Genomic DNA, 14334 nt, shown 5'->3' on the forward strand with positions numbered 1-14334 from the left:
TGGTGGACGCGGGAGCATAGAGTGTGCTGCTGGGCGTGGCGGAGGATGTGACCGACGGCGGAGAGGGCACCCCCGTGGCGACAGGCTGGCTAGAGGTGTCACTGGGAGGAGTCCCCGTGGTGGTGGGGTGCGGGGGCGGCACACTGGCGCTCGGGGCAGGTGGGCTGGCACCCTCGGCCGGAGTGGTACTGGCCCTGGTACGGCCGGAGGCCGGGCGGAGGCGCCTAGCGATGTGGCGGGAATGGCGCTGGAGCGGAAGGGAGCCGCCGTGCTGCGGGGAGTGGTGAAGATGGAGGGGGCGGCCGGCGTGCTGGCCGAGGTTGCCTGGACAGGGAAGGTGCTGTGTGTGCGGGGGTGGGTGGTGGGGCCGGAGGAGATGATCCCGGTGGCGGGGGTGGCCGTGGGCGTGGCCGTGGCCGCGGGGGCGGGGCGGGGGCGGGGGTGGCTGAGGTGCTGGCCAGAGCGAGTGTGGAGCCGAGGGCCACGGCGGAGGGGGCGGTGGTGGATGGAGCCGCGGGGCCGGGGGATGCGGCCTCGGTGGTGGCGGGCGTGGAGCTGGGGGCTCCCGTCCTGACCGAGGAGGGAGGGAGAGTCGTGGATGTGTGCAGCGTGGCAGAGGCCGGGAGGGGTGAGGTGAATGCGGAAGTGAGGGTGCCCCGCTGGAGTAGATGGTGGAAGAGGTGAGGGCCGGAGCGCTGGGCCGTGCGGTGGGCCTGGGCGTGGTCACCAGGAGGGTGCTAGCAGCCCCGGTGGTGTGTGCGGCGGCGGCAGAGGGCAGAGTGGCCGTGAGGGAGGTGGCCGGGGCTGCGGTGTCCCTGGGAGTGGCGACCTGCGTGGTGGAGCGGGTGGGCGTGCTGGCGGGAGGCGAGGGGCCGGCGGTGGTGTGGGTGGTGGGGAGTGTGGTCGTGTCGGTGGGCAGAGGGCTGGTGTTCGGGGTGGAGGCGGAGGCGGGCTCTGTGCTGGGGGCAGGTGGAGGGGAGCGAGGCACCCCCGTGGACGCGGTCGGGCTATTGGTGGCCACGGGAGTGGAGGTGGTGGACGCGGGAGCATAGAGTGTGCTGCTGGGCGTGGCGGAGGATGTGACCGACGGCGGAGAGGGCACCCCCGTGGCGACAGGCTGGCTAGAGGTGTCACTGGGAGGAGTCCCCGTGGTGGTGGGGTGCGGGGGCGGCACACTGGCGCTCGGGGCAGGTGGGCTGGCACCCTCGGCCGGAGTGGTACTGGCCCTGGTACGGCCGGAGGCCGGGGCGGAGGCGCCTAGCGATGTGGCGGGAATGGCGCTGGAGCGGAAGGGAGCCGCCGTGCTGCGGGGAGTGGTGAAGATGGAGGGGGCGGCCGGCGTGCTGGCCGAGGTTGCCTGGACAGGGAAGGTGCTGTGTGTGCGGTGGGTGGTGGGGCCGGAGGAGATGATCCCGGTGGCGGGGGTGGCCGTGGGCGTGGCCGTGGCCGCGGGGCGGGGGCGGGGGCGGGGGTGGCTGAGGTGCTGGCCAGAGCGAGTGTGGAGCCGAGGGCCACGGCGGAGGGGGCGGTGGTGGATGGAGCCGCGGGGCCGGGGGATGCGGCCTCGGTGGTGGCGGGCGTGGAGCTGGGGGCTCCCGTCCTGACCGAGGAGGGAGGGAGAGTCGTGGATGTGTGCAGCGTGGCGGAGGCCGGGAGGGGTGAGGTGAATGCGGAAGTGAGGGTGCCCCCGCTGGAGTAGATGGTGGAAGAGGTGAGGGCCGGAGCGCTGGGCCGTGCGGTGGGCCTGGGCGTGGTCACCAGGAGGGTGCTAGCAGCCCCGGTGGTGTGTGCGGCGGCGGCAGAGGGCAGAGTGGCCGTGAGGGAGGTGGCCGGGGCTGCGGTGTCCCTGGGAGTGGCGACCTGCGTGGTGGAGCGGGTGGGCGTGCTGGCGGGAGGCGAGGGGCCGGCAGTGGTGTGGGTGGTGGGGAGTGTGGTCGTGTCGGTGGGCAGAGGGCTGGTGTTCGTGGTGGAGGCGGAGGCGGGCTCTGTGCTGGGGGCAGGTGGAGGGGAGCGAGGCACCCCCGTGGACGCGGTCGGGCTATTGGTGGCCACGGGAGTGGAGGTGGTGGACGCGGGAGCATAGAGTGTGCTGCTGGGCGTGGCGGAGGATGTGACCGACGGCGGAGAGGGCACCCCCGTGGCGACAGGCTGGCTAGAGGTGTCACTGGGAGGAGTCCCGTGGTGGTGGGGTGCGGGGGCGGCACACTGGCGCTCGGGGCAGGTGGGCTGGCACCCTCGGCCGGAGTGGTACTGGCCCTGGTACGGCGGAGGCCGGGGCGGAGGCGCCTAGCGATGTGGCGGGAATGGTGCTGGAGCGGAAGGGAGCCGCCGTGCTGCGGGGAGTGGTGAAGATGGAGGGGGCGGCCGGCGTGCTGGCCGAGGTTGCCTGGACAGGGAAGGTGCTGTGTGTGCGGTGGGTGGTGGGGCCGGAGGAGATGATCCCGGTGGCGGGGGTGGCCGTGGGCGTGGCCGTGGCCGCGGGGGCGGGGGCGGGGGCGGGGGTGGCTGAGGTGCTGGCCAGAGCGAGTGTGGAGCCGAGGGCCACGGCGGAGGGGCGGTGGTGGATGGAGCCGCGGGGCCGGTGGATGCGGCCTCGGTGGTGGCGGGCGTGGAGCTGGGGGCTCCCGTCCTGACCGAGGAGGGAGGGAGAGTCGTGGATGTGTGCAGCGTGGCGGAGGCCGGGAGGGGTGAGGTGAATGCGGAAGTGAGGGTGCCCCCGCTGGAGTAGATGGTGGAAGAGGTGAGGGCCGGAGCGCTGGGCCGTGCGGTGGGCCTGGGCGTGGTCACCAGGAGGGTGCTAGCAGCCCCGGTGGTGTGTGCGGCGGCGGCAGAGGGCAGAGTGGCCGTGAGGGAGGTGGCCGGGGCTGCGGTGTCCCTGGGAGTGGCGACCTGCGTGGTGGAGCGGGTGGGCGTGCTGGCGGGAGGCGAGGGGCCGGCGGTGGTGTGGGTGGTGGGGAGTGTGGTCGTGTCGGTGGGCAGAGGGCTGGTGTTCGGGGTGGAGGCGGAGGCGGGCTCTGTGCTGGGGGCAGGTGGAGGGGAGCGAGGCACCCCCGTGGACGCGGTCGGGCTATTGGTGGCCACGGAGTGGAGGTGGTGGACGCGGGAGCATAGAGTGTGCTGCTGGGCGTGGCGGAGGATGTGACCGACGGCGGAGAGGGGCACCCCCGTGGCGACAGGCTGGCTAGAGGTGTCACTGGGAGGAGTCCCCGTGGTGGTGGGGTGCGGGGGCGGCACACTGGCGCTCGGGGCAGGTGGGCTGGCACCCTCGGCCGGAGTGGTACTGCCCTGGTACGGCCGGAGGCCGGGGCGGAGGCGCCTAGCGATGTGGCGGGAATGGCGCTGGAGCGGAAGGGAGCCGCCGTGCTGCGGGGAGTGGTGAAGATGGAGGGGGCGGCCGGCGTGCTGGCCGAGGTTGCCTGGACAGGGAAGGTGCTGTGTGTGCGGTGGGTGGTGGGGCCGGAGGAGATGATCCCGGTGGCGGGGGTGGCCGTGGGCGTGGCCGTGGCCGCGGGGGCGGGGGCGGGGGCGGGGGTGGCTGAGGTGCTGGCCAGAGCGAGTGTGGAGCCGAGGGCCACGGCGGAGGGGGCGGTGGTGGATGGAGCCGCGGGGCCGGGGGATGCGGCCTCGGTGGTGGCGGGCGTGGAGCTGGGGGCTCCCGTCCTGACCGAGGAGGGAGGGAGAGTCGTGGATGTGTGCAGCGTGGCGGAGGCCGGGAGGGGTGAGGTGAATGCGGAAGTGAGGGTGCCCCCGCTGGAGTAGATGGTGGAAGAGGTGAGGGCCGGAGCGCTGGGCCGTGCGGTGGGCCTGGGCGTGGTCACCAGGAGGGTGCTAGCAGCCCCGGTGGTGTGTGCGGCGGCGGCAGAGGGCAGAGTGGCCGTGAGGGAGGTGGCCGGGGCTGCGGTGTCCCTGGGAGTGGCGACCTGCGTGGTGGAGCGGGTGGGCGTGCTGGCGGGAGGCGAGGGGCCGGCGGTGGTGTGGGTGGTGGGGAGTGTGGTCGTGTCGGTGGGCAGAGGGCTGGTGTTCGGGGTGGAGGCGGAGGCGGGCTCTGTGCTGGGGGCAGGTGGAGGGGAGCGAGGCACCCCCGTGGACGCGGTCGGGCTATTGGTGGCCACGGGAGTGGAGGTGGTGGACGCGGGAGCATAGAGTGTGCTGCTGGGCGTGGCGGAGGATGTGACCGACGGCGGAGAGGGCACCCCCGTGGCGACAGGCTGGCTAGAGGTGTCACTGGGAGGAGTCCCCGTGGTGGTGGGGTGCGGGGGCGGCACACTGGCGCTCGGGGCAGGTGGGCTGGCACCCTCGGCCGGAGTGGTACTGGCCCTGGTACGGCCGGAGGCCGGGGCGGAGGCGCCTAGCGATGTGGCGGGAATGGCGCTGGAGCGGAAGGGAGCCGCCGTGCTGCGGGGAGTGGTGAAGATGGAGGGGGCGGCCGGCGTGCTGGCCGAGGTTGCCTGGACAGGGAAGGTGCTGTGTGTGCGGTGGGTGGTGGGGCCGGAGGAGATGATCCCGGTGGCGGGGGGGGCCGTGGGCGTGGCCGTGGCCGCGGGGGCGGGGCGGGGGCGGGGGTGGCTGAGGTGCTGGCCAGAGCGAGTGTGGAGCCGAGGGCCACGGCGGAGGGGGCGGTGGTGGATGGAGCCGCGGGGCCGGGGGATGCGGCCTCGGTGGTGGCGGGCGTGGAGCTGGGGGCTCCCGTCCTGACCGAGGAGGGAGGGAGAGTCGTGGATGTGTGCAGCGTGGCGGAGGCCGGGAGGGGTGAGGTGAATGCGGAAGTGAGGGTGCCCCCGCTGGAGTAGATGGTGGAAGAGGTGAGGGCCGGAGCGCTGGGCCGTGCGGTGGGCCTGGGCGTGGTCACCAGGAGGGTGCTAGCAGCCCCGGTGGTGTGTGCGGCGGCGGCAGAGGGCAGAGTGGCCGTGAGGGAGGTGGCCGGGGCTGCGGTGTCCCTGGGAGTGGCGACCTGCGTGGTGGAGCGGGTGGGCGTGCTGGCGGGAGGCGAGGGGCCGGCAGTGGTGTGGGTGGTGGGGAGTGTGGTCGTGTCGGTGGGCAGAGGGCTGGTGTTCGGGGTGGAGGCGGAGGCGGGCTCTGTGCTGGGGGCAGGTGGAGGGGAGCGAGGCACCCCCGTGGACGCGGTCAGGCTATTGGTGGCCACGGGAGTGGAGGTGGTGGACGCGGGAGCATAGAGTGTGCTGCTGGGCGTGGCGGAGGATGTGACCGACGGCGGAGAGGGCACCCCCGTGGCGACAGGCTGGCTAGAGGTGTCACTGGGAGGAGTCCCCGTGGTGGTGGGGTGCGGGGGCGGCACACTGGCGCTCGGGGCAGGTGGGCTGGCACCCTCGGCCGGAGTGGTACTGGCCCTGGTACGGCCGGAGGCCGGGGCGGAGGCGCCTAGCGATGTGGCGGGAATGGCGCTGGAGCGGAAGGGAGCCGCCGTGCTGCGGGGAGTGGTGAAGATGGAGGGGGCGGCCGGCGTGCTGGCCGAGGTTGCCTGGACAGGGAAGGTGCTGTGTGTGCGGTGGGTGGTGGGGCCGGAGGAGATGATCCCGGTGGCGGGGGTGGCCGTGGGCGTGGCCGTGGCCGTGGGGGTGGGGGTGGCTGAGGTGCTGGCCAGAGCGAGTGTGGAGCCGAGGGCCACGGCGGAGGGGGCGGTGGTGGATGGAGCCGCGGGGCCGGTGGATGCGGCCTCGGTGGTGGCGGGCGTGGAGCTGGGGGCTCCCGTCCTGACCGAGGAGGGAGGGAGAGTCGTGGATGTGTGCAGCGTGGCGGAGGCCAGGAGGGGTGAGGTGAATGCGGAAGTGAGGGTGCCCCCGCTGGAGTAGATGGTGGAAGAGGTGAGGGCCGGAGCGCTGGGCCGTGCGGTGGGCCTGGGCGTGGTCACCAGGAGGGTGCTAGCAGCCCCGGTGGTGTGTGCGGCGGCGGCAGAGGGCAGAGTGGCCGTGAGGGAGGTGGCCGGGGCTGCGGTGTCCCTGGGAGTGGCGACCTGCGTGGTGGAGCGGGTGGGCGTGCTGGCGGGAGGCGAGGGGCCGGCAGTGGTGTGGGTGGTGGGGAGTGTGGTCGTGTCGGTGGGCAGAGGGCTGGTGTTCGGGGTGGAGGCGGAGGCGGGCTCTGTGCTGGGGGCAGGTGGAGGGGAGCGAGGCACCCCCGTGGACGCGGTCGGGCTATTGGTGGCCACGGGAGTGGAGGTGGTGGACGCGGGAGCATAGAGTGTGCTGCTGGGCGTGGCGGAGGATGTGACCGACGGCGGAGAGGGCACCCCCGTGGCGACAGGCTGGCTAGAGGTGTCACTGGGAGGAGTCCCCGTGGTGGTGGGGTGCGGGGGCGGCACACTGGCGCTCGGGGCAGGTGGGCTGGCACCCTCGGCCGGAGTGGTACTGGCCCTGGTACGGCCGGAGGCCGGGGCGGAGGCGCCTAGCGATGTGGCGGGAATGGCGCTGGAGCGGAAGGGAGCCGCCGTGCTGCGGGGAGTGGTGAAGATGGAGGGGGCGGCCGGCGTGCTGGCCGAGGTTGCCTGGACAGGGAAGGTGCTGTGTGTGCGGTGGGTGGTGGGGCCGGAGGAGATGATCCCGGTGGCGGGGGTGGCCGTGGGCGTGGCCGTGGCCGCGGGGGCGGGGGCGGGGGCGGGGGTGGCTGAGGTGCTGGCCAGAGCGAGTGTGGAGCCGAGGGCCACGGCGGAGGGGGCGGTGGTGGATGGAGCCGCGGGGCCGGTGGATGCGGCCTCGGTGGTGGCGGGCGTGGAGCTGGGGGCTCCCGTCCTGACCGAGGAGGGAGGGAGAGTCGTGGATGTGTGCAGCGTGGCGGAGGCCGGGAGGGGTGAGGTGAATGCGGAAGTGAGGGTGCCCCCGCTGGAGTAGATGGTGGAAGAGGTGAGGGCCGGAGCGCTGGGCCGTGCGGTGGGCCTGGGCGTGGTCACCAGGAGGGTGCTAGCAGCCCCGGTGGTGTGTGCGGCGGCGGCAGAGGGCAGAGTGGCCGTGAGGGAGGTGGCCGGGGCTGCGGTGTCCCTGGGAGTGGCGACCTGCGTGGTGGAGCGGGTGGGCGTGCTGGCGGGAGGCGAGGGGCCGGCAGTGGTGTGGGTGGTGGGGAGTGTGGTCGTGTCGGTGGGCAGAGGGCTGGTGTTCGGGGTGGAGGCGGAGGCGGGCTCTGTGCTGGGGGCAGGTGGAGGGGAGCGAGGCACCCCCGTGGACGCGGTCGGGCTATTGGTGGCCACGGGAGTGGAGGTGGTGGACGCGGGAGCATAGAGTGTGCTGCTGGGCGTGGCGGAGGATGTGACCGACGGCGGAGAGGGCACCCCCGTGGCGACAGGCTGGCTAGAGGTGTCACTGGGAGGAGTCCCCGTGGTGGTGGGGTGCGGGGGCGGCACACTGGCGCTCGGGGCAGGTGGGCTGGCACCCTCGGCCGGAGTGGTACTGGCCCTGGTACGGCCGGAGGCCGGGGCGGAGGCGCCTAGCGATGTGGCGGGAATGGCGCTGGAGCGGAAGGGAGCCGCCGTGCTGCGGGGAGTGGTGAAGATGGAGGGGGCGGCCGGCGTGCTGGCCGAGGTTGCCTGGACAGGGAAGGTGCTGTGTGTGCGGTGGGTGGTGGGGCCGGAGGAGATGATCCCGGTGGCGGGGGTGGCCGTGGGCGTGGCCGTGGCCGCGGGGGCGGGGGCGGGGGCGGGGGTGGCTGAGGTGCTGGCCAGAGCGAGTGTGGAGCCGAGGGCCACGGCGGAGGGGGCGGTGGTGGATGGAGCCGCGGGGCCGGGGGATGCGGCCTCGGTGGTGGCGGGCGTGGAGCTGGGGGCTCCCGTCCTGACCGAGGAGGGAGGGAGAGTCGTGGATGTGTGCAGCGTGGCGGAGGCCGGGAGGGGTGAGGTGAATGCGGAAGTGAGGGTGCCCCCGCTGGAGTAGATGGTGGAAGAGGTGAGGGCCGGAGCGCTGGGCCGTGCGGTGGGCCTGGGCGTGGTCACCAGGAGGGTGCTAGCAGCCCCGGTGGTGTGTGCGGCGGCGGCAGAGGGCAGAGTGGCCGTGAGGGAGGTGGCCGGGGCTGCGGTGTCCCTGGGAGTGGCGACCTGCGTGGTGGAGCGGGTGGGCGTGCTGGCGGGAGGCGAGGGGCCGGCGGTGGTGTGGGTGGTGGGGAGTGTGGTCGTGTCGGTGGGCAGAGGGCTGGTGTTCGGGGTGGAGGCGGAGGCGGGCTCTGTGCTGGGGGCAGGTGGAGGGGAGCGAGGCACCCCCGTGGACGCGGTCGGGCTATTGGTGGCCACGGGAGTGGAGGTGGTGGACGCGGGAGCATAGAGTGTGCTGCTGGGCGTGGCGGAGGATGTGACCGACGGCGGAGAGGGCACCCCCGTGGCGACAGGCTGGCTAGAGGTGTCACTGGGAGGAGTCCCCGTGGTGGTGGGGTGCGGGGGCGGCACACTGGCGCTCGGGGCAGGTGGGCTGGCACCCTCGGCCGGAGTGGTACTGGCCCTGGTACGGCCGGAGGCCGGGGCGGAGGCGCCTAGCGATGTGGCGGGAATGGCGCTGGAGCGGAAGGGAGCCGCCGTGCTGCGGGGAGTGGTGAAGATGGAGGGGGCGGCCGGCGTGCTGGCCGAGGTTGCCTGGACAGGGAAGGTGCTGTGTGTGCGGTGGGTGGTGGGGCCGGAGGAGATGATCCCGGTGGCGGGGGTGGCCGTGGGCGTGGCCGTGGCCGCGGGGGCGGGGGCGGGGGCGGGGGTGGCTGAGGTGCTGGCCAGAGCGAGTGTGGAGCCGAGGGCCACGGCGGAGGGGGCGGTGGTGGATGGAGCCGCGGGGCCGGTGGATGCGGCCTCGGTGGTGGCGGGCGTGGAGCTGGGGGCTCCCGTCCTGACCGAGGAGGGAGGGAGAGTCGTGGATGTGTGCAGCGTGGCGGAGGCCGGGAGGGGTGAGGTGAATGCGGAAGTGAGGGTGCCCCCGCTGGAGTAGATGGTGGAAGAGGTGAGGGCCGGAGCGCTGGGCCGTGCGGTGGGCCTGGGCGTGGTCACCAGGAGGGTGCTAGCAGCCCCGGTGGTGTGTGCGGCGGCGGCAGAGGGCAGAGTGGCCGTGAGGGAGGTGGCCGGGGCTGCGGTGTCCCTGGGAGTGGCGACCTGCGTGGTGGAGCGGGTGGGCGTGCTGGCGGGAGGCGAGGGGCCGGCAGTGGTGTGGGTGGTGGGGAGTGTGGTCGTGTCGGTGGGCAGAGGGCTGGTGTTCGGGGTGGAGGCGGAGGCGGGCTCTGTGCTGGGGGCAGGTGGAGGGGAGCGAGGCACCCCCGTGGACGCGGTCGGGCTATTGGTGGCCACGGGAGTGGAGGTGGTGGACGCGGGAGCATAGAGTGTGCTGCTGGGCGTGGCGGAGGATGTGACCGACGGCGGAGAGGGCGCCCCCGTGGCGACAGGCTGGCTAGAGGTGTCACTGGGAGGAGTCCCCGTGGTGGTGGGGTGCGGGGGCGGCACACTGGCGCTCGGGGCAGGTGGGCTGGCACCCTCGGCCGGAGTGGTACTGGCCCTGGTACGGCCGGAGGCCGGGGCGGAGGCGCCTAGCGATGTGGCGGGAATGGCGCTGGAGCGGAAGGGAGCCGCCGTGCTGCGGGGAGTGGTGAAGATGGAGGGGGCGGCCGGCGTGCTGGCCGAGGTTGCCTGGACAGGGAAGGTGCTGTGTGTGCGGTGGGTGGTGGGGCCGGAGGAGATGATCCCGGTGGCGGGGGTGGCCGTGGGCGTGGCCGTGGCCGCGGGGGCGGGGGCGGGGGCGGGGGTGGCTGAGGTGCTGGCCAGAGCGAGTGTGGAGCCGAGGGCCACGGCGGAGGGGGCGGTGGTGGATGGAGCCGCGGGGCCGGGGGATGCGGCCTCGGTGGTGGCGGGCGTGGAGCTGGGGGCTCCCGTCCTGACCGAGGAGGGAGGGAGAGTCGTGGATGTGTGCAGCGTGGCGGAGGCCGGGAGGGGTGAGGTGAATGCGGAAGTGAGGGTGCCCCCGCTGGAGTAGATGGTGGAAGAGGTGAGGGCCGGAGCGCTGGGCCGTGCGGTGGGCCTGGGCGTGGTCACCAGGAGGGTGCTAGCAGCCCCGGTGGTGTGTGCGGCGGCGGCAGAGGGCAGAGTGGCCGTGAGGGAGGTGGCCGGGGCTGCGGTGTCCCTGGGAGTGGCGACCTGCGTGGTGGAGCGGGTGGGCGTGCTGGCGGGAGGCGAGGGGCCGGCAGTGGTGTGGGTGGTGGGGAGTGTGGTCGTGTCGGTGGGCAGAGGGCTGGTGTTCGGGGTGGAGGCGGAGGCGGGCTCTGTGCTGGGGGCAGGTGGAGGGGAGCGAGGCACCCCCGTGGACGCGGTCGGGCTATTGGTGGCCACGGGAGTGGAGGTGGTGGACGCGGGAGCATAGAGTGTGCTGCTGGGCGTGGCGGAGGATGTGACCGACGGCGGAGAGGGCACCCCCGTGGCGACAGGCTGGCTAGAGGTGTCACTGGGAGGAGTCCCCGTGGTGGTGGGGTGCGGGGGCGGCACACTGGCGCTCGGGGCAGGTGGGCTGGCACCCTCGGCCGGAGTGGTACTGGCCCTGGTACGGCCGGAGGCCGGGGCGGAGGCGCCTAGCGATGTGGCGGGAATGGCGCTGGAGCGGAAGGGAGCCGCCGTGCTGCGGGGAGTGGTGAAGATGGAGGGGGCGGCCGGCGTGCTGGCCGAGGTTGCCTGGACAGGGAAGGTGCTGTGTGTGCGGTGGGTGGTGGGGCCGGAGGAGATGATCCCGGTGGCGGGGGTGGCCGTGGGCGTGGCCGTGGCCGTGGGGGTGGGGGTGGCTGAGGTGCTGGCCAGAGCGAGTGTGGAGCCGAGGGCCACGGCGGAGGGGGCGGTGGTGGATGGAGCCGCGGGGCCGGTGGATGCGGCCTCGGTGGTGGCGGGCGTGGAGCTGGGGGCTCCCGTCCTGACCGAGGAGGGAGGGAGAGTCGTGGATGTGTGCAGCGTGGCGGAGGCCGGGAGGGGTGAGGTGAATGCGGAAGTGAGGGTGCCCCCGCTGGAGTAGATGGTGGAAGAGGTGAGGGCCGGAGCGCTGGGCCGTGCGGTGGGCCTGGGCGTGGTCACCAGGAGGGTGCTAGCAGCCCCGGTGGTGTGTGCGGCGGCGGCAGAGGGCAGAGTGGCCGTGAGGGAGGTGGCCGGGGCTGCGGTGTCCCTGGGAGTGGCGACCTGCGTGGTGGAGCGGGTGGGCGTGCTGGCGGGAGGCGAGGGGCCGGCAGTGGTGTGGGTGGTGGGGAGTGTGGTCGTGTCGGTGGGCAGAGGGCTGGTGTTCGGGGTGGAGGCGGAGGCGGGCTCTGTGCTGGGGGCAGGTGGAGGGGAGCGAGGCACCCCCGTGGACGCGGTCGGGCTATTGGTGGCCACGGGAGTGGAGGTGGTGGACGCGGGAGCATAGAGTGTGCTGCTGGGCGTGGCGGAGGATGTGACCGACGGCGGAGAGGGCGCCCCCGTGGCGACAGGCTGGCTAGAGGTGTCACTGGGAGGAGTCCCCGTGGTGGTGGGGTGCGGGGGCGGCACACTGGCGCTCGGGGCAGGTGGGCTGGCACCCTCGGCCGGAGTGGTACTGGCCCTGGTACGGCCGGAGGCCGGGGCGGAGGCGCCTAGCGATGTGGCGGGAATGGCGCTGGAGCGGAAGGGAGCCGCCGTGCTGCGGGGAGTGGTGAAGATGGAGGGGGCGGCCGGCGTGCTGGCCGAGGTTGCCTGGACAGGGAAGGTGCTGTGTGTGCGGTGGGTGGTGGGGCCGGAGGAGATGATCCCGGTGGCGGGGGTGGCCGTGGGCGTGGCCGTGGCCGCGGGGGCGGGGGCGGGGGCGGGGGTGGCTGAGGTGCTGGCCAGAGCGAGTGTGGAGCCGAGGGCCACGGCGGAGGGGGCGGTGGTGGATGGAGCCGCGGGGCCGGTGGATGCGGCCTCGGTGGTGGCGGGCGTGGAGCTGGGGGCTCCCGTCCTGACCGAGGAGGGAGGGAGAGTCGTGGATGTGTGCAGCGTGGCGGAGGCCGGGAGGGGTGAGGTGAATGCGGAAGTGAGGGTGCCCCCGCTGGAGTAGATGGTGGAAGAGGTGAGGGCCGGAGCGCTGGGCCGTGCGGTGGGCCTGGGCGTGGTCACCAGGAGGGTGCTAGCAGCCCCGGTGGTGTGTGCGGCGGCGGCAGAGGGCAGAGTGGCCGTGAGGGAGGTGGCCGGGGCTGCGGTGTCCCTGGGAGTGGCGACCTGCGTGGTGGAGCGGGTGGGCGTGCTGGCGGGAGGCGAGGGGCCGGCAGTGGTGTGGGTGGTGGGGAGTGTGGTCGTGTCGGTGGGCAGAGGGCTGGTGTTCGGGGTGGAGGCGGAGGCGGGCTCTGTGCTGGGGGCAGGTGGAGGGGAGCGAGGCACCCCCGTGGACGCGGTCGGGCTATTGGTGGCCACGGGAGTGGAGGTGGTGGACGCGGGAGCATAGAGTGTGCTGCTGGGCGTGGCGGAGGATGTGACCGACGGCGGAGAGGGCGCCCCCGTGGCGACAGGCTGGCTAGAGGTGTCACTGGGAGGAGTCCCCGTGGTGGTGGGGTGCGGGGGCGGCACACTGGCGCTCGGGGCAGGTGGGCTGGCACCCTCGGCCGGAGTGGTACTGGCCCTGGTACGGCCGGAGGCCGGGGCGGAGGCGCCTAGCGATGTGGCGGGAATGGCGCTGGAGCGGAAGGGAGCCGCCGTGCTGCGGGGAGTGGTGAAGATGGAGGGGGCGGCCGGCGTGCTGGCCGAGGTTGCCTGGACAGGGAAGGTGCTGTGTGTGCGGTGGGTGGTGGGGCCGGAGGAGATGATCCCGGTGGCGGGGGTGGCCGTGGGCGTGGCCGTGGCCGCGGGGGCGGGGGCGGGGGCGGGGGTGGCTGAGGTGCTGGCCAGAGCGAGTGTGGAGCCGAGGGCCACGGCGGAGGGGGCGGTGGTGGATGGAGCCGCGGGGCCGGTGGATGCGGCCTCGGTGGTGGCGGGCGTGGAGCTGGGGGCTCCCGTCCTGACCGAGGAGGGAGGGAGAGTCGTGGATGTGTGCAGCGTGGCGGAGGCCGGGAGGGGTGAGGTGAATGCGGAAGTGAGGGTGCCCCCGCTGGAGTAGATGGTGGAAGAGGTGAGGGCCGGAGCGCTGGGCCGTGCGGTGGGCCTGGGCGTGGTCACCAGGAGGGTGCTAGCAGCCCCGGTGGTGTGTGCGGCGGCGGCAGAGGGCAGAGTGGCCGTGAGGGAGGTGGCCGGGGCTGCGGTGTCCCTGGGAGTGGCGACCTGCGTGGTGGAGCGGGTGGGCGTGCTGGCGGGAGGCGAGGGGCCGGCAGTGGTGTGGGTGGTGGGGAGTGTGGTCGTGTCGGTGGGCAGAGGGCTGGTGTTCGGGGTGGAGGCGGAGGCGGGCTCTGTGCTGGGGGCAGGTGGAGGGGAGCGAGGCACCCCCGTGGACGCGGTCGGGCTATTGGTGGCCACGGGAGTGGAGGTGGTGGACGCGGGAGCATAGAGTGTGCTGCTGGGCGTGGCGGAGGATGTGACCGACGGCGGAGAGGGCGCCCCCGTGGCGACAGGCTGGCTAGAGGTGTCACTGGGAGGAGTCCCCGTGGTGGTGGGGTGCGGGGGCGGCACACTGGCGCTCGGGGCAGGTGGGCTGGCACCCTCGGCCGGAGTGGTACTGGCCCTGGTACGGCCGGAGGCCGGGGCGGAGGCGCCTAGCGATGTGGCGGGAATGGCGCTGGAGCGGAAGGGAGCCGCCGTGCTGCGGGGAGTGGTGAAGATGGAGGGGGCGGCCGGCGTGCTGGCCGAGGTTGCCTGGACAGGGAAGGTGCTGTGTGTGCGGTGGGTGGTGGGGCCGGAGGAGATGATCCCGGTGGCGGGGGTGGCCGTGGGCGTGGCCGTGGCCGCGGGGGCGGGGGCGGGGGCGGGGGTGGCTGAGGTGCTGGCCAGAGCGAGTGTGGAGCCGAGGGCCACGGCGGAGGGGGCGGTGGTGGATGGAGCCGCGGGGCCGGTGGATGCGGCCTCGGTGGTGGCGGGCGTGGAGCTGGGGGCTCCCGTCCTGACCGAGGAGGGAGGGAGAGTCGTGGATGTGTGCAGCGTGGCGGAGGCCGGGAGGGGTGAGGTGAATGCGGAAGTGAGGGTGCCCCCGCTGGAGTAGATGGTGGAAGAGGTGAGGGCCGGAGCGCTGGGCCGTGCGGTGGGCCTGGGCGTGGTCACCAGGAGGGTGCTAGCAGCCCCGGTGGTGTGTGCGGCGGCGGCAGAGGGCAGAGTGGCCGTGAGGGAGGTGGCCGGGGCTGCGGTGTCCCTGGGAGTGGCGACCTGCGTGGTGGAGCGGGTGGGCGTGCTGGCGGGAGGCGAGGGGCCGGCAGTGGTGTGGGTGGTGGGGAGTGTGGTCGTGTCGGTGGGCAGAGGGCTGGTGTTCGGGGTGGAGGCGGAGG

The sequence above is a fragment of the Bubalus kerabau genome, chromosome 23, assembly GCF_029407905.1.
Source record: "Bubalus kerabau isolate K-KA32 ecotype Philippines breed swamp buffalo chromosome 23, PCC_UOA_SB_1v2, whole genome shotgun sequence".
Taxonomy (NCBI): domain Eukaryota; kingdom Metazoa; phylum Chordata; class Mammalia; order Artiodactyla; family Bovidae; genus Bubalus; species Bubalus kerabau.